This window comes from Phascolarctos cinereus, unplaced genomic scaffold, assembly GCF_003287225.1.
Source record: "Phascolarctos cinereus isolate Bilbo 61053 unplaced genomic scaffold, phaCin_HiC Scaffold_1;HRSCAF=81, whole genome shotgun sequence".
Classification (NCBI taxonomy): Eukaryota; Metazoa; Chordata; class Mammalia; order Diprotodontia; family Phascolarctidae; genus Phascolarctos; species Phascolarctos cinereus.
The window spans coordinates 100,776,272-100,800,958 of NW_027555514.1; the positions used below are offsets into that span (position 1 = coordinate 100,776,272).

Genomic DNA, 24,687 nt, shown 5'->3' on the forward strand with positions numbered 1-24,687 from the left:
TTCAATTCTCAGCTTTTAGGATTCTGTGAGGAGGTGAAATCTGTGACCAGAACCTGGGTCTGATTAGAGAGAAGTAATGTGGGAACTTTAGCCCACAGTCAAGAAAAAGTAAAATATGAGACCTCAAAGATTGAGTAGATGAAGAAGAGAAAGAATTTGCTATTCTTTGAATCATTTCAAATAGGAGTTTAATATTGCCCAGGAAGGAGAGCCAAGCATGCACCCCGATAGTGGGGAATCCATGAATATCTAGGTAATGTAGGTCTCCTCCTGTTTGCAAATGACATCACAGTAAGAACCTGTGGGTCTCATCTTCAGCTCTTCTTTAATATCACTTGACCAACAAATTAGTAGGCTTTCATAATGGTTAAGTCACTAATCTAGGCCCCACAAGGAACATAAGGAAGTATTACTCAAAATACATACAGGCAACAAAAGTTAAATAATCATATAAATAAGATATATATATGGAAAGGACAATATATGGTTAATGTTAAATGAATAGTACTTTGTGTAATTTGTGTGGGACTATACTTCTCCAGTCTGACTGATAGAATAATATATATATATATATATATATATATATATATATATATATATATATATATATATATATATATATATATATATATATATATATATATATATACATATATATACACACACACAAATATAAACATATATTTGTATATATAAAGAGAGAGAGAATAGTAAGGTGGCTGGTGCTAGTCTCCTTCTGATGTCACAGGTAGGATTGATATAGGCCAATAGTCTGTTATGCATGGGAATAATATCTGGCGTACTCTAAAATTTGACTTACAAGCCCAGGCTCCTTGTAATTTGCAGAAGATATAGGAACATAGGAGAAGTTAAAAAATGAGTTACCGCATCACAGTTAAATTTAAACATTTGATCAAATGGATACAAGTGAAAAGAGCTAGAGAGGATTCCAGGAAGATGGTGGAGTAGGTCAGAAAATTCCAAGCTCTCAAGATTTTCCCTCACAAAAGAGATAAAATAGCACCTCAGGGTGAACATTAAGCAGCAAAAATAAATAAGACTAGGGGCAAAATAAGGGTCCTCTCCAGACAATCAGACAATCTGAGAAGATCTGAAGAAAAATCCCAGGATCAGGTTTGAACCCTGTGAATAGTAAATGCTCCCAGGTTAAGACTACTTAACAAGTGGCAAACCTTAGGCTTAGCTGGGTTGGGAGGCTGCCTCGGCCCCAGCCGAAGGAATTTTTATGCCTGGGACAGTGAGGGGAGTTGGGCCTTTGAGCCAGGGAAGATTGAGGGAGTCTCTGCTGACAAGGAAGGCCAGACACAGCTGTGCCACAGAGGCTGGGAGCAAGAAGGAGCCAGCACATGCCTGGTGAGTGCAGAAGCAGCGGGGCTGGGACACCACTGGCTGTGGGCACTTGCAGGAGGCTGGAGTTCCTGGTTTCAGTTCCAGACCCTAGGGGAGAAATGAAGGAGGATTTGAGGCCAGAGGCTCCATCACCCAGACCCCAGGACTACAGGTGATTACAAAAACTAAGATACTACAAAAAATGCACAGGCAAAGAAGAAAGAATCCAACTATAGAGAGTTACTATGGGAATAGAGAAGACCAGGGTTCATCCTCAGAGGAAGATACTAAAGTAAAGAAACCCCCTTCTACTCCAAAGAGTAACAACAAATAGTCACCTGTCCAAAATGAATTCATAAAGGAACTTTAAAAAGATTTTAAAAATCAAATGAGAGACATTGAGGAAAAACTAAAAAAAAAAGAATAATCAAAGAAAAATAAGAAGATTATGAAAAGAAAGTCAATGAATTAGAAAAGGAGATCCATAATCTTAAGGAAAAAATGACTCTTTGAAAATCAGAATTGGGTAAGGGGAAGCCAGTGAAGTTATAAGAGATCAAGAAATAATAAAACAAAATATAAAGAATGAAAACATAGAAGAGAACGTGAAACATATGACAAGAAAAGCAACTAATCTGGAGAACAGATCAAGAAGAGAAAACATAAGAATAATCAGACTACCTAAAAAAAATCTTGTTACAATAATATAAGAAATAATTAAAGAAAGCTGTCCTGAAGCATTAGAACAAGAGGGGAAAATAGAAATAGAAAAAAATCCGCCAATCACTACCTGAAAGAGATCCTATGAGGAAAACCCACAGGAATATTATAGTTAAATTCTGAACCCCCCAACTCAAGAATAAATTTATTACAAACAGCAAGAAAAAAGCAATTTAATATGGCAGTGCCACAATTAGAATCACACAAGATCTTGCAGCAGTGACACCAAAAGACCACAGGTCTTGGAACACTATATATTGAAAAGCAAAAGAGCTGGGGTTCTGGCTGAAAATATAATACCCAGCAAAGCTAAGCATAATCCTTAATGAAAAAAAGAATTAGACATTTAATGAATTGTCATATTCTCAAGGCTTTGATAAAAAAAACAAAAACCTGAACTTAATATAAGATTTGACATACAAAAGTTAAGATAAATATAAGATATTGGATAACCTTTGCTCATATCTAGCCCTGGGATGCCTGTCCTATTCTTCACCATTTTTTCATGTATTTATTTATATAATTTAGCACTCACATTTGCAATTTTTTTTTTTACTCGCGCACTAAAAGGTATCCAGGCCTTGTGACTTAGGTACCTGGTGCACGTTTACTAACTCCTCACTTATCTAGGATTAAATTCACTTTTCAGTCTGAAGATTATTCTCCTTTATAGAGAAAATATAAACAAAATAGCAAATGAGTAGCTCTGTCTTCTCTCCTTTGACCACTGTAATGGTACCATCTATCCTTTCTTTGATCTTCCATTTTAATCCAATGAAGATTAAACTCCACATGTGTACACATACACACAAGCACACACACATATAAACACACATACACACATACATACAAACCCTCCTATACCCATCTTGGCCTCAGTTCATTCTGGACTTTAGTTCTGATACCACTTAGATAGGAATATGTGATTCTTCTCTCTTTATCCTCATGGACCTTTCCATGCTTTCTTCTTCTCTATATGTCATTTAAAAATTTAAGTTAGATAGTAAATTCCTTGTATATCTTTTAGTCTCTTTAGACAGCCTCCTTTTTTCTTAGTCATTAGAATTACATTTTGGCAGAGGCACATAGGTAGGGATTGAGCCTTGAGTGACATGTCCTAGACAAAAGAGTTTAAGATATAAGAGTAATAGGTGGAATGCTGGATAATGGAAAGCCATCTGCCTCATGGTCGGTGTCTACTAACAAAGGTAACCTGGAAAGAAATACAAGGCTCTCAAAAATAAAATTATGAAAACAAAAAAACATATAGTTCTGATGAGTAAGAAAAGGGAAGACTGAGCAAAGAGACAAACAGATATAAAATGAATTCATCATCCAATTTACATTTTAAAAGACATTATATAGAAGGATAAGGCAAGGATAACTCATTGAAGATAAAGAGAGAAGAATCATGTATTACTACAAGAGAGCTAAATCAGGAGAGCTAAAGCCCAGAACGGACTGAGACAAAGGTTGTGTGTGTGTGTATGTGTGTGTGTGTGTGTGTGTGTGTGTGTGCGCGCACACATGCACACTCACATGTTCAGGTATTGGTTTAAATTATATTGGATGAACTAGGAAGATTAAAGAAAGGATAGATGGGATAATCAGGGTGGTCAAAGGAAAGAAAATTACTCAATCCCACTTTTGTTTATGTTACTCTATAAAGAAGAACAATCTTAATGCTGAATAAGAGAGTAAAGTGAATCCCTTCCAACTCTTAAATTCTATAATTGTGTGATTCTATGCCAGATTTCAGGGATCATCCCTATAAAATAATAATGAGAATAATAAGAATATAGCCATATTTCTGTTTAATGTTTTAGTTTTTCAAAGCAATTTTACCAAAGTTATTTCATTTGAACCTTTAAAAATACCATATCATAGGCAGGGAAAATGTTATTATACCTTTTCATAGATCAGGAAATTAGTGCTCAGTAAGGCTTTGACTTGCCCACACAGATAGGATGTGCAAATGTAGGGTTGTGGCCCAAGACCTCAGATTACAGTTGAGGTTGAGGGAGGACATGGGAAGTGGGGATTAATGCACAGTGGGAATACCTACAGGTGACATTTGAGAGAAAGGTTACTGGAGATAATGCCAGAGAAACCAATAGAAATGGTTCAGAATACCATGACCCTGTTGATATGCATTCCACCAAGAAAAACAAGATAATGAGTTAATATTTTACATGATATTTAATCTCAGCAATTTAATACCTGCTGATGTAGTACCTGTCATGTCTATGGGGTGAATGGACACAGCACTCTCTTGGTTCCATAAAATGTGGAAACTAAATGATGAAGATTTTAAAAAAAAATTGGAAAATGGTTCCTCATGCATCTATGTTGTAAATGACATCTAAGGGGAATTTTATTGTTGTTTAATTGTTTCAGTTGTGTCTGACACTTCATGACCCCCTTTATTTTTTGGCAAAGATATCGGAATGGTTTGCCATTTCTTTCTCCAACTCATCTTACAAATGAGGAATTGAGGGAAACAGGGTTAAGTGATTTTGCCAGTGTCACAGAGCTAGTAAGTGTCTTGGACCAAATTTGAACTTGCAAAGATGAATCTTCCTAATTTCAAGCCCAATGCTCTGTACACGGGACTACCTAGCTGCCCATAACTATAACTAAGCTGAATTATGGAAATATACATAGATGAATTATATACTAAATATTTTGCAGATGAATAGGATCACTTAATTTAACTTTAATGAAGTATCCAGAGGAGGCAGCTAGGTGGCTCAGTGGATAAAGTTCCAGGCCTGGAGTCAGGAAGATCTGAGTTCAAATCCCACCTCAAATATGAGGTATGTAGCCCTGGCCAAGTCACTTAACTTCTGTTTGCCTTAATTCACTGGAGAAGGAAACGGCAAACCACTCTGATATCTTTGCCAAGAAAGCTCCAAGCCAGATCACAAAGAGTCAGATATGATTGACTGAATGACTAAAAGTATCCAAAATGTATGTTTGTCTATAAAGATTGGGTAGATAGACTATTTAAAAGCCTTCCTTCTGTATCCCAGTGACTCTGCACTATGGAGGCACTAAAGCCAAGGACATCTTCCACAAAAACAAAACAAAACAAAAGCCTTAGTTGAAATAGAAATGGTCAGACATATTACCAGCAATGAGTCTACCACACCTGTGTCTAGGATGGAAAGAAGATAGCAGAAGCAGTTTCATGTTTTGGGGAGGAAACTAGTCAATAGGACAAAAACAATGATATTTATACTTTTTATGCCTGTGGCATTTGGACTTCTGGGGTCAGACAGGGTTAATGGAGATAATACAAAGAGGTGTGGAAACTGCTACCAGAGCTAAACAAAAATAAACAAAGGTTGGCAGTTGCCATTATTAATACGTGTGACGTAAATGCCCAGGAGTGACGTAAAAGGTGGTATTGGGGAAGCCAGCACAGCTGAGAGACCTTCCGATCTTGAAACAGAGAATGCTGGGTAATATGAATTTTGTTCAACTGGTAAGGTCAGGAAAACAGCTTTCTTCTTTTTGGTTCATGATTTTAAAACATGTAGCCCACATCAGTTCCATTCATTCTTTTAAAGATATAGTGGGCATATATGGTATGGATGGTTCCCCATCTTCACCCAAAAATCTAGGAGGGAAACGTGCAAAGGGCAAGGAAAAGGAGATGGGTAAAGGCAACTTTAGACACACAAGAGTGTTTACTCTGGCTTCCTTTTTACTTTATTCTTTGAATAAACTAAGGTAAATCTCTGAAACTATGAATGTAATCCAGTAGAGGATCTAGTCTTAGAGCTAACTATAAACAGGAGATTTCATATTTTAATATTTTGAGCAAGATTCTATGTCATCTCCTGGATTAAATCAGGACCTTGCCAGGGAGAGATAAGTCAAAGATGTTTTTATGCCATTATGGCCCCAAGTGATTGACATTCTAGGTTTTCTGTTGTCCCTGTGAACAGTGGAGAAGCTATTCATTACATGCACTAGAGTAGACAAAGCCTGGGCTAGAAGTTCAAGTAGAATGTTGTTTGTTGGTTTGCACTCAGCTAACTAAACTCCTTTGGTACATAATTAATACAGCGACAGACTATATTCACATAGGTTTGAAGAAAATAGTATTCAAACAACATAACTGAGGAGTCCTAGGTAGACAACCACGTCATCCTTCTAGAAGTCATTCTAGTTCAAAGAACTGCATTCCTCTGATTTATTTCTTCTTGTGTTTGGGGTTCCTCATAGGAAGCAGACTGTGCAGTCATTAAATGTGAAGGTCAGGGTTATTTCCGACTATGCTTGCTATATTGTCAAAGGTGTGAGTGCTTTGAAGAGAGTCACATAGGGAGGAATGGGAAACAATAGACACTGTGCACAGGTAGGAGGAGAGTCCTAGAGAAGAAGGGATGAAGCAATCTATCTCCACTGTCATTAGTGAAGGAGTTGAGGCGTCCCTCTCATGCCGCTGGTTCTAGGAATGCAGACATTTCTACATGCCCTCTGTCCTGCTTCTTTCCCACTCCCAGGCACGGGATCTCAGTGGTCTTCAAAATTCAGACTTTATCAAGTCTGACAAAAATTCACAGAGAAGAACGAGCTACAAACAATATAAGTTGGCAAATAAGATGAGCATAGATTCTTGATGTTTGCTTTGTCTGGCTTTGGAAACACATCTTACTGATTTTGTTCAGGCTGAATATATTCTTCCAGCCTCATGCCCTAACTCCAGTCCATTCTGAGTCTAGAATTTCTTTTGTCTGGTTCACTGGAAAGCCTATGTTCTCTCTCATTTCAAGCTGATTTTTTTTTTTTGGAAGCAACTCCACTTATTTTTAGCAAAGCACTTACTTATATAGTAAAATAACAGGAACTCTTTCTCAAGATACAGTGACTTATAGCCCATGCTGTGCTCAAAGACAGTGAATGCAGTCCTGTGCACTTATCTGACTCCAATCCCAGAATAGACTGCTAATGACCATACAATAACTAGGGGAGTTAAAGATTGTTACAGATCCATACAATGGAGCACCGAACTAGGTGACCTTTACTCAAAGATCAGCACCCGAGAGGGGCCTTCACCCATCAGTGAGACCTCTTGAAAAGCCTGTGGCCCTCTATATCCTTATAGATCCCTAATGCACCAAAATAAAGTTTAAAAAATGTATGCTTCAGTCTGCATTTAGAGTTCATCAGCTCTCTCTGGAGATGCATAGCATTTTTCATCATGGTTCCTTTGGGATTGTCTTCAATCATTGTCTTGATTAGAGTGGCTAAGTCTTTTGAAGTTGATCATCCTTACAGCATTGCTGTCATGTACAATATTCTCCTAGTTCTGCTCACTTCACTTTTCATCAGTTCGTATAAGACTTCCCGGGTTTTCCTGAAACCATCCTGCTTGTCATTTCTTTTTCTTTTTTTTGATTTTTAATATAAATTTATTTATTTTTAGTTTTCAACATTCACTTCCACAAGTTTTTGATTCCAAATTTTACCCCATCTCCCCTCCCCCACCCCAAGATGGCATGCATTCTGAATATCCCTTCCCCTAGTCTGTCCTCTCTTCTATCTCTCTCGCCTTCTCTTACCCCCTTCCCCTTCTATTTTCCTGTGAGGTAGGATAGACTTCTGTACCCCATTTCCTGCATTTCTTATTTCCCAGTAGCATGTGAAAACATTTTTTTTAAACACATGTTTTTAAAACTTTAGGTTTCAAATTTTCTCTGCCTCTCTCCCCACCCACCCTCATTGAAAAGGCAAGCAACTCAATATAGGTTGTACATGTGCAGTTATGCAAAACACTTCCATAGTAGACATGTTGTGAAAAACTAACTCTATTTCCCTTAATCCTATCCTGCCCTCCCATTTATTCTATTCTTTCTTTTGACCCTGTCCCTCCTCAGAAGTATTTACTTCTGATTACCTTTCCCAATCTGCCCTCCTCTCTATCATCCCCTGCTCTCTTGTCCCCTTCTCCCCCTATTTTCCTGTAGGGTAAGACAGATTTCCATACCCAATTGAATGTGTATGTTATTCCCTCCTTAAGCCAAATCCTATGAGAATAAGATTCACTCATTCCCTCTCACCTTCCCCTGTTTCCCCTCCACTGTAAGAGACTTTTCTTTTCTTTTTTTTTTGTGAGATAATTTACCCCATTCTACCTCTCCCTTTCTTCTTCTCAGTATAATCCTCTCTCATCCCTTAATTTTATTCTCCAGATATGACCCCTTAATCTTCAACTCACCCTGTGCCCTCTATCTATCTATATCTATCTATCTATCTATCTATACTATATACATATATTTTTTTCCTCCAACTACCCTAATACTGACAAAGGTCTCATGAGTTATAAATATCATCTTTCCATGCAGGAATGTAAACAGTTCAATCTTAATAAGTCTCTTATGATTTCTCTTTCCTGTTTACCTCTTCATGTTCCACTGAGTCCTGTATTTGAAAGTCAAATTTTCTATTCAGCTCTGGTCTTTTCATCAAGAATGCTTGAAAGTCCTCTATTTCACTGAATGACCATTTTTTCCCCTGAAGGATTATACTCAGTTTTGCTGGGTAGGTGATTCTTGGTTGTAATCCTATCTCCTTTGCCCTCCGGAATATTATATTCCATGCCCTGCGTCCTTTAATGTAGAAGCTGCTAAATCTTGTGTTATCCTGATTGTGTTTCCACAGTAGTTGAATTGTTTCCATCTGGCAGCTTGTAATATTTTCTCCTTGACCTGGGAACTCTGGAATTTGGCTATAATATTCCTAGGAGTTTTCCTTTGGGGATCTCTTTCAGGAGGAGATCTGTGGATTCTTTCAATTTCTATTTTGCCCTCTGGTTCTAATATATCAGGGCAGTTTTCCTTGATAATTTCTTGAAAGATGATGTCTAGGCTCTTTTTTTGATCATGGCTTTCAGATAGTCCAATAATTTTTAAATTCTCTCTCCTGGATCTATTTTCCAGGTCAGTTTTTCCAATGAGATATTTCACATTGTTTTCTAATTTTTCATTCTTTTGGATTTGTTTTACAGTGTCTTGATTTCTCATAAAGTCACTATCTTCCAATTGCTCTATTCTAATTTTTAAGGAAGTATTTTCTTCAGTAATCTTTTGGACTTCCTTTTCCATTTGGCCAATTTTCTTTTTAGGGCATTTTCTCCTCATTGGCTTTTTGGACCTCTTTTGCCATTTGGGTTAGGCTATTTTTTAAGGTGTTATTTTCTTCAGTATTTTTTTGGGTCTCCTTTAGCAAGCTGTTGACTTGTTTTTCATGATTTTCTTGCATCACTCTCATTTCTCTTACCAGTTTTTCTTCTACTTCCCTTACTTGCTTTTCAAAATCCCTTTTGAGCTCTTCCAAGGCCTGGGACTGATTCATATTTTTCTTGGAGGCTTTGGATGTAGGAGCTTTGACTTTGTTGTCTTCTTCTGGTTGTATATTTTGATCTTCTTTTCACCAAAGTAAGATAATATAGTCTGACTCTTTTTGCACTGCTTGCTCATGATCCCAGCCAATTACTTGAGTTTTAAACTCTTTGTTAAGGTAAGAGTCTGCTTCCAATGTGGAGAATGTACTGTCCCAAGCTTCAGGGGTTGTGTAGCTGTTTTCAGAGATACTTGTAGGGACCTGTAAATTTTCAGTTCTTCCAAGGTGGTATGATAAGGGTGAGGTGTTTACTCCTTTCCTGGCCTGTGACACAAGTATTCCTTTCTGTCCTGTAACTGTGAGGAGGGTTCCTCTCCACAGCCACTACAAGCTCCACCACGCCAGCGTTCCTCCTCACCCCAGCACTCCGCCCAGAACTGTGACCCAGATCCAAACAATGGCAAAGCAAGAGGTTCCTGCCTCAGCACTGGCAAAGAGTTCCCTGCAGTCCCTCAGTCTGTGGGCTGGAAGCTCAGGAAGCAGCTGCCCCCCCCAGTGCCACGCTCTTGGGGAATGGAGCTGAAACCCCACCTTCTTGTCTCAGCACCGACAGAAACAGACTTTTCCCACGGACCTTCTAAGTTGCCTTTGGCATTCATGGATTGAGGAGTCTGGAAACCACTACAGCTGCCAGTGATTCAGTCCTCTGAGGCCTGCTCCAGGTTTCCTGCAGCCTGCACGCCCACGTTGCGCTGTGCTGCGCTCCCAGCCCGGCATGATACACCTTTCTGATCGATCATCCAGGTTGTCTTGGGCTGGAAATTTGTTTCACTCTGTCTTTTTGTGGGTTCTGCTGCTTTAGAATTTGTTTAGAGCCATTTTTTATGAGTATTTGGAGGGGTTTGGAGGAGAGCTCAAGCAAGTCACTGCTTTCACTCTGCCATCTTGGCTCCGCCCCCCTCATTTCAAGCTAATTTTATCCCTCCTTGCTGTCCTCAAAAATCTCTTCTTGTTAGCTTCCAACCACTCTAAATGACAACTCATATTAAGGTAGTATTTTGAAGTTTATAAAATGCTTCCTTATAACCATATTACCATCCTCATTTTGCAGGTTGGGAAACTGAAGTTTAGAGCATTTAAATGGCAAATACAGATTCACACACCTTTTAAATATCAGAGCAAGCTTTTGAATCTAGATTCCTCCTAATTAGATTTAACCTTTTTTTTTACCCCTCTTGTACAGTGTGCAGTCTTTCTCTGTTTTCTCATCTTTTCATGAAACTCATGTGTCTATGTCCTGAAGTACTTCAGTCTTTACCTCTCGCTTTTTATATTGCCTTTTTAGAAAAATCCAGAACCTATTTCCCTAGGACTCCTAGTCTCTGACTTTTCCAACTTATCTCCACCAGGTTAAAACTACGCTAGCCACTATTCTTATTCTCAGAGGTGGGAATTGTCCCTTTGGAGTCCCCTTGTCTGGGAGTCACCTGGAGAAGGCGAGAAGAGACCACAAGATCCCTAAAACCTCTGTTCTTTCTCTTTTCCCTCCTGAACTCCTTCTACTCTTTAAAGCCTAATTTAAATATCACTTCTTACATAAGCCTTCCTTGATCCACACTGATGATAGCAATATAGCACTTATATAGAGCTTAATGTTTATAAAACACTTTGCACATTGCCCTTCCAACAAACACATGAGGTGGGTGCTATTACAATGCCCACTTTACAAATGAGAAAACTTAAGGTCTGAGAGAGTACAACATCTTGTCCAGTGCAACACAGCTTCAGACATTAGAGTAGTTTATTCTGCAGCTCTCTAATGTACTGCATAATATTTTATATTTCAGTTGCCTTCATTTGTTTCTTATCTACACACTATAGTGTAAGCTCTACAGGCCAAGGATCATGTCATAGCTAAGATTTTTATCTCCCACCCTAAGGTCTAGTAGTAGTCAATAAAGTGATCCTTAAACGAATACACTGATAGAAAATTGAAAAGGAGAAGATATAGGGAACGAAGAAGAGAGGCTCAAGGACAATACTTTGGGAAATAGTTTCAGGACAAAACAGTAAGAGTAGATGGCCTCTCCACAGCCTTACCTCCACACGCTTCCTTTAAGGATGTCTCCTGGTTTGCCTATGATAACCTGGCATGATTCTAATACCATTAATTCCTCTGGGCATAAAGGATTGATGTTAAAATTAACTCCTGTACAACTCATGTGCAAAAATGGGTCTATTACATTTGTTTTTATTTTTTAACTAAGGGGAAATATTCCTGTCCTGGAGAGAGCCACTCTTTGTCTACATATAAGGAATTACATGAATTGACTTCTGGAAGGGTGAGTTTGCCCTCTGGCTGTGCTGTATTGCCACATTTTGTTCCAAAAGCATTACTATTTTCTTAGAAGAAAAATAAATAGAAACTCAAGCACAGGCAATAGCAATTAATAGAGCATCATTTTATTGGCATCATGTCCCAACACAGAATACCAAAGGAAGAGACAGAAACAAGGCTCAGGTGCCTTTAGCTGTTGGCAGCAATAGTTTCCTCAATTTAGTCCAGGTACTTGCAGACTTTGGTGTAGACACCAGGTCTATTCTTCAGGGCACAACCAGTGCCCCAGGAGACAGTACCCTGGAGCTGTCCATCACACACCACGGGGCCACCTGAGTCACCCTGGGAATGGAGAACATGGATGAGTGAGGAGAGGGAAAGGAGGAGAAGGCTGCCCACACCTTAGCCTGAAGCTTGGAGTCATAGATTCAGACTTGGAAGAAATCTCAGAGGTCATCCAGCCCACTCTCTGACTCTATGGACCTCTAGTCCTTCTGTAACATCATCTTCCATTGACCATTCCTGTCCCTCCAGTTCTTTAGGACTATTCCCATTCAGCCCACCTTCAACTCATCTGGAGGTGCTTGAGAAGGTACTGGTAAGGACACACTTCCTCTTTCCTTTCTCTTCAGAGACTCTGACTTTATCTAAACCCTAATCTCTGTTGGGGTTAATGAAAGTGCTATTTTCTTCCACTTATGGAAAGGCAGGGCCTTACCTGGCAGGAATCCTTGCCACCCTCCAGGAAACCAGCACAGACCATGTTTTCTGTGATCTGACCAGGACAGGAGGACTCACATTGAGCATCAGACAGAATGGGAGCATTCAAACACTGCAGAAGATCTGGGTAGTCATCTGTGAAGAGAATGGGATTTGGAGGTAGGTCAGAGCAGTTGTCAGACTAAAGAAGGAAGCACAGCCTACCTAACAGAGTGCCAAATCTTAAGATCAGAGTTGGGCAAAAGGGACTTGGGAACTTTAGTACAGAAAGAGAAAATAGTTTGTATTTCTCTTTCCTCTGAACTCCTATAATTTCCAGATATTTCTTGTGGCACATTGCATACTTCTGTGTATGATGGACATTTGTGTCAGTGTTTCATCCTTTGTGGTAGACTGTAGAAAGGCAATGATGCATAATGGATAGAAACACGGCATTAGAACCAGGAAGATCTATATTTAAATATTGTTTCTGACATATATGGCCTATATGACATGGGGCAGGCCTCTTAATTTCTTAGTTTTGTAAGGAATTGTTTCTAAGACAGTTAAATTTCAGAGATCGATCTTCTCTGTGGTGGTAGAGGCAGGGTCTTTTCTCTGTGGAGCTCCCTACTGCAATGAAATCACTAGTCCAGGCACTATCTTCAGCCCTACTCAAATGTAACCTCCTTCAGGGAAGAACCCAGTTTATTCATGTCCACATGGCTTCTACAACACCTTGTACATAATAGTCACCTGAATATGTTTGGTGAGTGAATATTAGTATGAGGCCAAATTTTGAGCTGCAGTAAGATGTTTCTGCCTTACTCCCACTGGGAAATATAATGTTATTATTATTGTATTTTTAAGGCAGTCAAATTTTTGACAAATTTAGCATGTGCCTCTAGAAATAGAAAATTCCAGACTTCTGGAAAATTACAAAATGGGTTTCTAGTATAGTAGTACCCTGCATACTAAGGTAGCTGGGTGGTGCAGTGAGTAGAGTTCAAATCTGGCCTCATTTATTAGCTACGTGACTCTAGGAATTTTTGTTCATTTCAGTCATCTCTGACTCTTCTTGACTCATTTGGTGTTTCCTTGGCAAAGACATTGGGGCTCTTTGCCATTTCCTTCTCTAGCTCCTTTTACAGATAGGAAACTGTGGCAAACAAGGTTAAGTGACTTGCCCAAGTTCACAAAGCTAGTAAGTGTCTGAGGCCAGATTTGAACTCAGGAAAATGAGTCTCTATCCACTGTACCATCTAGCTACCCCCTGAAACAGAAAGAACTAGCTATGTCTAAACTGATAGGTGTTAAGATATAGATTCAAACATAGAGAATTGAAGTGAATCAGAGGTAAGACTAGAATGCCAAAGACAGATCAAATAAAAAAAAAAAAACAACTTAGAGAATGTCTCTCCATCTTTGGAACTTGACTATTAAATGCTTCTGGATGTCATTTTGACTAATTCTACTCTTTCCCCAATTCATTCATAAAGTTTCCTCTTTCCATTAATGTGACATTTAATGGGAAGGGGGAGCAGGGAAGTAGCCTGGAGGTAGGCTAATGTTACTGGGATAGTTAAAAGAAATGGAAATTTTGGAAAAAGTTCTTTGAAGTTTTTCTGTATTGGTTGTTCTCATCATCTAAGAAGTATTTATTTTGGTCCTGGGTTTCCCAAGATCAGAAAGGGGGAGGAAAGGTAAGGACATATTATAGAGAACAAGAAAATGGGAGAACCTAACTTGAAGTCAGGTGGGTTGATCTAATGCAAAGGTATGGAACAGGGCAAAGCTACTCACATCCAAAGCTCAGCATGTTGCCCCCAACCAGAGATGAGACACTCAGTTCCTGCGGATGCACAGGCCTTGGGCAGGGAGATGGAAGCCACATGAGTGTTGAGGGCAGCTGTGGTTTTTAGCTTGATCAGCATGATGTCATTATTCAAAGTCTTACTGCTATAGTTTGGGTGGCGGATGATCTTTTCTGCGTCGATGAACTGTTCGTTTCCCTCAAGGACCTCTATGTTATGCTCTCCCAGTCTCACCTGAATTCGGCTGATGAGAACAATTATTTTCAATGCAGGATGTGGCCACAAAGGGTACTCTCTTCTAAGAACTGTGTAAAAATCCTACCTAGGATTCTGTATCACTTTAAATATAATATAAATAATGTATTCCTTCTACCTAGGATTTTGTAAAGCTCAGGTCTCTTTAAATTTAATATAAATAATGTATGTTGTGGAGTTGTGTGTGATTGTGTGTGTGTCTGTGTCTGTGTGTGTCCAGTAGCACTGACTACAATCCTGCTCCTATTTTTCACTCAACCTTAACTTTGCTCCTTTTTATCTAAGTCTGCAGTGTGGATGATGAGTCTAACTTCTCTGAATTCCTTCTGTTCAACCCAAATTGGACCCATTGTCCTCTATAAGGTCTCCAAAAAGTACCATGGCTAGTTGGCTGTGGAACCCATTTTGGGGGCAGCATGAGTTCTATCACTTACGATTTGTAGCAATGATCAGCTGACACCACCCACTGGTCATTGATGAGGGAGCCGCCGCAGAGATGTTGGCCACCATAATTCAGGGACACCTGCTAGGGGAGGCTGTACGCCTCACAAGTGTATCCCCCAATGATCTTATCATCATCATCAGTGGAGAAAGCAACTTGGGGAGGAGGAATTCAGAGGAGAGAATTTGGCAGCATGTGAAGTCTAAGCCCTAGGGGTGATTTCTAGAATTTATCTTCTCCAAAGTCCTTTCAAAGTCTGAAGATCATTGCTATTATGACCATGGTTAACATAATCAATAGCTCTGTCTCCCCATCTGTTTCTCTCTATGTCTCTGTTTCTATTTCTTTCATTGTGTCTCTGTGTCTCTGTCTCTGTTTCTCTCCTTGTTTTTTTCTCTCTGCCTCTCTCTCTCTCTTCCTTCTCTATCTTCCTCTCACTCTTCAAGACTTAAACAACGGGCAATCTGAAAGGAGGCCCAGAATCACACATAAGCGTATAAAAATGACAAGTAGTAAATACGACTTCACTTATCCATGTTCTTTTAAGAACTCTTTTAAGCCCCATCTGGATGACAGGGTCCTCTACCTCTTGGTCATTCTTCTGCCCTCCATTGTTCCTTCTGTCCCTTCATGTCATATCGGCCAAGCTGCATCCTGCATTGGGCTCTACCTTATTTTACACAGGCTCCCCTCCATTCTACCTCCCTAGGTGAAAAATAGGGAAGAATATTTTTATTTTCACAGGCAGTAGAATCAATCAACAATCATTAATTAAGTACCTACTTTTGTTAGATCTGGAGGATGCAAAGATAAAAATGAAATATTTCCTTCCTTTAAGAAGCTCACATTTCATTACTTTGAATGGAATACTGTCTTATCCAGTCTCCTTTCCTTTCTTATTCAGACTAGCCTTCTCATTCACTGGTTCTCTCTTATCTTATACCCTATTGTTTTTCCACCCATTGATTTTTCCCACTTGCTCCTGTTTCCTTCCTTCCTAGTTTGTTCCCCCCAGAAGTTTCATTTGCATAAATTTCCAGCTCTATCACTCCATGAAGAGGTTTGGTTAATAGATGATCCTATAGTTGTCCATACTAGAGACTATGAGAGGTGAATTAAGTGGGACTTAGGAATGGAAGCTAGAATAGGCTGGCAGGTGAGGAGAGAAACTAGACAGATATTGGGGTGGGGTGGAATGGGGAAGAACAATGACTGAAGAAGAAGACAGAAGGATAGATTGAAAAATTGGCCAGAATGTTCTCCAGGGCAGAGGCAGCAAGGGTTCTAAGATGATTAGGAGGGATCATCAGCTGCTCCAACAAAAGCCAGGATCAGAAGAGGGTTCATGTTGGCAGGGTTTCGTTGACTTTTCGATGGAAGCTCTCAGCTTTTTATATTCTTGTGGGGAAGTTGAAAATGTTTATAAAGCAGAAGGTCACCTCTTTCTTCCCACCTACCCTACACACCTGTCACCTTTCCCTTCCCTATCATCTTGTATCAGTTCTCCTACTTTTAGCTTTTTCATAGATAAAAAGCTTTTAAATGATAAAGAAATTTCTATGGGCATTCCAAATATTTGATGACCTTGAGAATTAACTGAGTGGAGAGAAAGGGAGTTTCTTTACAAGGGAATTGAGGGTTTCTCTGGTAGTCTACGCTCTTGCAGGATAACCTCGTGGTGGTATGGATATTTGAAGGAAGGAGGAGGAGAAGGAGGAGGAAGAGAAGAAGATATAGGAAGAGAGAACACCAGTGTCCTCAGTCTCCCTAGTCTACAAGTCTAACATCTTGGTACTAAAGTGGTTTGGGGGATACTATCTGACCATATCTGAACAAACCAAGAAGGAAGCTGTGGTTTGGTTTAGTAATAGATTCCTTTACTCAGGGCTCCTGGGGGCTCTATGAGTCACTCTGTTCATGTTTCTACCCCTAAACAAAAAGGATGTTGTCCTAGGACAAATTCTAGATTTGAAGAAATAAAAACCATAGTTGAATGGAGTTTAGAAATTATTACCGGGCCAGTTTAGGAATCTCAGATTGTGAATTGAAGCTCTGTGCATCTGAGGGTGGGTGACATATAACTATAGACCAATGAGAAACTCATTTCCTAGAAAATTCTGGAAGGCATTGTTAAAATAATGGTTTTGAAAGTGGTGACCATATTCAACCAGCATAGTTTTTTATCAGAATATACACTATACTAATATCAGATTTTTTAAGGCTTTTTTGGACAGTTAATGGAATAATTATGAAGAAATTACAATGGAACACCTGGATTTTTACAAAATATTTGACAATATATTTCAAGAATTTTTCATGTACCATCAGATAAATAAAATGGAAATAGGTAGACTAGATGATAATTTGGTTAGGTGACTTTTGAACTAGACAAAGATCAAGTTGAGAGAAGCTCTTTAAAGGAGCATGTTGGGGCTCTGTCCTTGGCCCTATTTGATTTTTTTCGAATACTTGCAGGAAAACATATGTAATCCATATTCTAGTATCCTTTGCTCTGGATTTGCCTAGACATGATTCAGTCTTAGAGGCATCTCTTAAAACATCTATTGTCTCGTGTGTAAACCTTGAAACTGTAGGGTATTGGCTTGTTTGACCCTCACACTCCCTACCACAGTCTTCCTTAGGAACCCCAGAATGTACCTGATATCCAGGTCTCTATAGACATGTGTGTATGACTTCAGTTTCTTTTCAAAAAGAAGCATCATGAAACTCTCAAGTTAGCAACAGAAGACACAACACTTTATTTCATCCCGCAGAAAATAAAAAAATACACAGAAGACTGACAGGAACCCATAAACGTTCAAGATAACTCTCTTTTCCTCCTCTAAGCCTCAAATCTCCAGTGGAAATGACCATAGCATTCCATATTTGGAGTACCATACTGTAGTTGAGACTTTATGTGATGGGAAATAGATAAGTTCTTAGAATGTCAATCCTCTTCCTACTGGAGAAGGACAAACCAACTAACCTGCAATAATCATATAGCAAAGGGCCCATATTGCTAAACCATATCATGGTTGACCTTTCTTGTTCTCCGTCTCTCTGTAGAGGTCATTTCATTTCCCCACTTCTCTCTAGTAATGTTGCTGATGGAATTCAAGTCAATCTTTTCTTCTTTTTGGGAAGCTTTGTCTAGGAATTTGTACTGTTCCACCATTGCCTCTGGTTGCTGCCATCTCTGGAAATCATGTAGTTCCCTCCTTTTCTGGATTTGATTCCCTTCTGTAAACATGGATTAGCTACTCTGCTAATGGAGCTCTATGGCTGCCATCTCTGAAGATGAGTATTTCCATAGGGGACTGGAAAGGCTGTATCCCTCCAAGAAACATATCTGTTTTCCATCCAGTCCTTCTCTTAGATCACTTAGTTCTGTTCTAATCACTTTACATGTGTTTAAATGAACTATCACCAGGGAAATACATCCTAGGAATGGAAAGAGATTTGGAATCAAAGGAATCTTCATTCAAAACCCACCTCTGCTACTTATTCACTGTATGACCATAGGCAAACTACTTCATCTTTCTTTGCCTCATGTTCCTCGTCTGAGAAATGAGGCTGAATTAGATGACTCCTAAGGTCCTTTGCAGTTGCAAATTTATGATTCTATTTTTTTTAATTCCAGAATGATTTTTGTAGCAGCAAAGGAAAGTGTGTAGAAACAGGAACAAGGTAGATGTCCATTGATCAAGAATGTTGAACAAACTATAATATGTGAAAGTCTTGGAATACTGCTTTGTAAGAAATGGTGAATATGAGGCATCTGTAGAAACAAGGAGAGGTTGTGATAGTTATGGTGATGCTTCAACTCTCCTTCACAGCTGACAGGCCCATCCCCTTAGCAATTCCCATTAGCTTTTGGAACTGAGGAAATGATGAGAAGAGCCAAAGTGGAACAGTGGGCAGAATGGAGATAAACTGTGGAGGAGTTGATTTAAAGGAGGAGATGGGGTAGTGCTCTTCAAAAAGAAAAGAGAATGAGAGAAAATAATAGTCACTGACACAGAGGCAGCCTACTTTTCCCTCATTAAGTGTTTTTTTTTTTTCAGGATAAGTCTTTAAGAAAAAGGTCAATTCCTTTGGAGACTAACAGGTCCCAATGGAAGCAGTGAATGTATGTGGCAGGAAGAAGTGAGACGTGTGGCCAGAACAAAACAGGGACAAGGGTTGAGGATGAGCAGAAAAATGAACTGGCTCTATGCCAGTGGCCATTTTGTCTTTCTGACCTTATTTCCTTGAAAAGTACTGAAATTTGGTCTACCTCTGCCTTTATTTTCCCTGGCTGTATCACATGGTCTTTAATCATTCCTTGTAGCTGACTCATAAGCTGTTGTTGTTCAATCATTTCAGTCATGTCTGACTCTTCCTGACTCCACTTGGCATTTTATTGGAAAAGATAATTTGCTATTTCCTTTTCCAGATCATTTTATAGATGAAGCAGAATTGAGTAAGAGGTGAATAAAATTCTGGAAAAGTTAGAAGAGGAGATTAAGACAATTGTTAGGAGCTATTTTGCCCAATTATGTGCCAATAAATTTTATAATCTAAATGAAACAAATAAATATCTACAAAAATAAAAATGACTCAGATTAACAGAAGAAATAAAATACTTAAATAACTGAATATTAGAAAAAGAAATCAAACAAGTCTTCAATGAACTTCCTAAGAAAAAAAATCCCTTGGACCAGATGGATTCACAAGTGAATTCTATCAAATATATAAAGACCAATTAATCCCAATACCATATAAACTATTTGAAAAACCTGGCAAAGGAGTCCTTAATTCCTTTTATGACACAAATATGGTGCTGATACGCAATCCAGGAAGAGCCGCAACAGAGAAAGAAAATCATAGACCAATTTCCCTAATGAATAGTGATGCAGAAATTTTAAATAAAATACTAACAAAGAGATTACAGTAATATGTCACAAGGACCATATACTATGACCAGGTGGGATTTATGCCAGGAATGCAGGGCTGGTTTGATATTAGGAAAACTATCAGCATAATTAACTATATCAATAACCAAATCAACAGAAATCATACGATTATCTCAATAGATACAGAAAATGCCTTTGAGAAAATGCAGCACCCATTCCTATTAAAAACACTAGAGAACATAGGAATAAATGGAGCTTACCTTAAAATGATAAGTAATATTTATCTAAAACAATCAGCAAGCATTATCTGTAATGAGGATAAGCTAGGAGCATTCCCAGTACAATCAGGGGTGAATCAAGGATGCCTATTATCAACTTTATTATTTTATATTATACTAGAAATGTTAGTTAGTATAGCAATAAGAGAAGAAGAAATTAAAGGAATTAGAACAGGCAATGAGGAAACAAAACTATTACTCTTTGCAGATGATACAATGTTATACTTAAAAAATCCTAGAGAATCAACTAAAAAAACTACTTGAAATTATTAACATCTTTAGCAGTTACAGGATATGAAATAAGCCCACATAAATCATCAGCATTTCTATATATTACCAACAAAGTCCAGCAGCAAGAGATAGAAAGAGAAATTCCATTTAAAATAACCATAGACAACATAAAATACTTGAGAATCTACCTGCCAAGACAAACCTAGGAACTATATGAACACAACTATAAAACACTTCAAAGAAATAAAGTCAGACCAAACAACTGGAAAAAAAATATTAATTGCTCATAAGTAAGCTAAGCCTATATAATAAAAATAACAATTCTACCTAAATTAACCTATTTATTCAGTGCCATACCAATCAAACTATCAAAAAATTACTTCATAGAGTTAGAAAAAAATGTAACAGAATTCATCTGGAAGGATAAAAGCTCAAGGATATCAAGGGAATCAATGAAAAAAAATGTGAAAGTAGGTGTTCTAGCCATACCAGATCTCAAACTGTATTATAAAGTATTAATTATTGAAATAATTTGGCACTGGCTAAGAAAAAGATTGGTGGATTAATGGAATGAATTAGTTACAAATTACATTATATTAAATGACTATAGTAATCTAGTATATGTTAAACCCAAAGATCCAAGCTTTTGGAACAAAAACTCGTTATTTGACAAAAACTGCTGGAAAAACTAGAAAACAGTGTGGTGTAAAGTAGGTATAGATCACCATTTCACACCACATACCAAGGTAAGATCAAAATGGGTACATGATTTACGCTTAATGAGTGATACAATAAGCAAATTAAGAGAGCATGGAATAGTTTATCTGCCAGATTTATGGATAAGGGGAAAATTTAGGGTCAAAGAAGTTATAGAGAGTAATACAAAATGTAAAGTAGATAACTGGAATTATATAAAATTAAAAAGTTTTTGCACAATAAAACCAATGCAACCAAAATTATAAGGAACACAGAAAAATGGGAAAATGTTTTTGCAACAAATATCTCTGATAAAGGCCTAATTTCTCAAATACATAGGGAATTGAGTCATATTCATAAAAATACAAGTCATTCCTCAGTTAATAAATGGTCAAAGGACACAAACAGGCAGTTTTCAAACAAAGAAATCAAAGCTATATATAGTCATATGAAAAAATGTTCTACATCACTATTGATTGGGGAAATGCAAATGAAAACAACTCTGAGGTACCCCCTCACACCTATCAGAGTGGCTAATATGACAAAAAAGGACAATATTGGATGTTGAAGGGTGTGTGGGAAAATTAGGACACTAAAAATGCATTGTTAGTGGTGTTGGGATCCAACCATCCAACTGATCTAACCATTCTGGGAGAGTAATTTGGTATTATTCTCAAACGGCTTTAAAATTATGCATAGCCTTTTATCCAGCAATACCACTGCTAGTCTATATCACAAAGACTTCCAAATAAAGGGAAAAGGGCCTATTTGTACAAAAATATTTATGGCAGCTCTTTTTGTGGTGGCTAAGAATTGGAAATCAAAGGAATACCTATCAGTTGAGGAATGGCTAAACAAGGTGTGGTATATGATTGAAATGGAATATTATTATGCTATATGAAATGACAAGCAGGATGATTTCAGAAAATCCTGGAAAGACTTATATGAACTGATGCATAGTAAAGTGAACAAAACCAAGAGAACATTGTACATACAAATAGCAGTATTGTTCAATGAAGATTTGTGAATGACTTAACTCTTCTCAGCAGTACAATGATCCAAGACAATCCCAAAGCACTCATGATAGAGCATTCTATCTTCCTACAAAGAAAGAACTGATATTGTTTGAATACAGACTGAAGCATGCTCCTTTTCAGTTACTTTCTTTCCTTTTTTTCAATCTTCTTGTACAAAATGAGTAATAGTTATATGTTTTATATAATTGCACATCTATAACCTATATCTGATTCCTTATCATCTCAGGGAGTGGGAAGGGGATGGAGGAAGGGAAAGAATTCAGAACTCCAAATTTTATATAAAAATGTTAAAAAAGGGGATGTAAAGGAAAGGACAGAGAGGAAAAAACGGTGAGGAGAATCAGTCACTTAAAAGATTAGAGGAAGCCAAATATAAAGCAATGACTCCATGAAATATTATTAAATATTAAAACATTAATACCATAATAGTAAACACAATATTAATAAATATTAAAACAAGATAATGAATTTTTAAAGACTGAAGAAAATAAAAGTATATATATATATATATATAACATACGTATATATACATATATATATATATACATACGTATATACATATAATATATATATATATATATATATATATATATATATATATATATATATATATATATATACCAACTGGTTGGAAAGCAGATCAATGAGAGAACATATAAAAATCATCAATGTGAAAATCATGACCCTTCTCCCCCCAAAAAAAAGCTTACATACCAAATTAAAAGAAACCATCAATGAAAACTTCCCAAATCATTTAGAAACAGAGGGAAGAATGAAAATAGAAGGAACCCACCAATTGACTCCTGAAAGAAACATTAAAACAAAAACTCCTAAGAGTGTCATGACCATAAATCCAGAGCTTCCAGATGAAAGAAGAAATACCAGCAGTAGCCTGAAAGAAAGAGTTCTATTGCCAAGAATCTGATGTCAGCATTGCACAAGATCTGACAACTGCCAAATAAAGAGAAGAGAGCCTGGAATACAACGGAAAATGTTTACAACCTAGAATCACTTATGCAGAGAAATTGAATATAATCATGGAAGAGAAAAATGGATTTAAAAAAAATGTGATAGAGGACTTCCATGGAGTCCTAATGAAAAGTCAAACTCAACAGGAGCTGTGTAGATGTTGAGGAATATAGAAAAGTAAGTGTACTTGAGATCGTATGATTATGAATCATTTACATTCTCATAGGAAGAGAATAAAAACAAGCACCTTCTCAGAACCCTAAGGTTTTGAAGACTCAAAGATAAGCCTAGGGTTGGCATTATTCTTTTTCAATAGTCTTAGGAGAAGAAAATAGGTTAAATATAAGAATATACCAGAGGAAATGAAGAAAGGGAAGGACCTTGTCTCATATAATTGCAGTACATGAGATGATGACTATTCAAACATAGAGAAAGAAGTAGGTGAATGGACATCCCATGAACTTCACTTTCTTCTGAACTAGACATGAAAGTTGAGTGCGCGCACACACACACACACACACACACACACACACACACACTCACTAACAAATATGTACATACAAAAAGCCTAGTCTAAGAATACATTAATATCAATCAACATGGAAATAGGAGGGAACAGGGACAGGGGAATTTAAGAGGTAGTACAGGGTAGGTGAGGGAGTAGTAATAAGCAAACAAACTCCAGTATCAGAAGGTGGAGTGTAAAGTAGTAATTAAAATGAAAGAAAGAGTAAAACCTATAATTGGGAGTGGGAAATTAGAAGAAAAGATGGGAACCATACCATTAATGATGAATAAACTTCTTTTAATACCTTCTTTCTACAGGAGGATGGTGCAAGACAAAGGGGGAAAGTGTATGCATGTCAGAGTACTGGTAGGGATTTGGATGTTTGTCTTACAACTGTTAGAAGGAAGGGTTTAATGGCAGCTCAGATTATTGGGAAGTGAATATAATGTAAAAAATTAAAAAAGCATTAATGAAACTTTTTAAAAGGAAGAGTAAATGTGGATTTTCAAAACTGTTGATCAACGAGATGTTACTAGCAAAATTCTACAACACATTACTAAAGAGATGATTTGTGAGCCTTTAGAATAGAATGTGTGGTCATTAGGAACAGATGAAGGAAAAATCATGTCAAATTGTACTTCTCCTTTCTCTTCTCTTCTCTTCTCTTCTCTTCTCTTCTCTTCTCTTCTCTTCTCTTCTCTTCTCTTCTCTTCTCTTCTTCTTCTTGTTTTTCTTCTTCTTCTTCTTTCTTCTTCTTCTTCTCCTCTCTTTCTCTCTCTCTCTCTCTCTCTCTCTCTCTCTCTCTCTCTCTCTCTCTCTCTCTCTCTCTCTCTCTCTCTCTCTCTCTCTCTCTCTCTCTCTCTCTCTCTCTCTCTCTCTCTCTCTCTCTCCCTCTCCCTCTCTCCCTCCCTCCCTTCCTTCCTCCTTCACACCCCTCCTTCTCTCTCTCTCTCCTCAGTAATCAGAATGCCATAGCTATAATGTACATCAGTTAAGGAAAACTATTGAAAAACTCTCCAAGTTAGATCTTTGTCAATAAGATGCTGGAATTTGGAATAGTATAGGAATATTGGATGGATCTTCAGCTGGTTAAATTAGCAAC

The 24,687-nt window shown here is 37.8% G+C and overlaps 1 protein-coding gene and 1 pseudogene across 1 annotated transcript in view; both read right to left on the reverse strand.

Moving 5' to 3' along the window:
- Positions 1–24,687, reverse strand: part of LOC110216292 (T cell receptor beta chain MC.7.G5-like) — a 69,311-nt gene that overhangs the window by 40,098 nt on the left and 4,526 nt on the right. The window lies entirely within an intron of this gene.
- Positions 11,871–16,318, reverse strand: LOC110216294 (anionic trypsin-like; annotated as a pseudogene).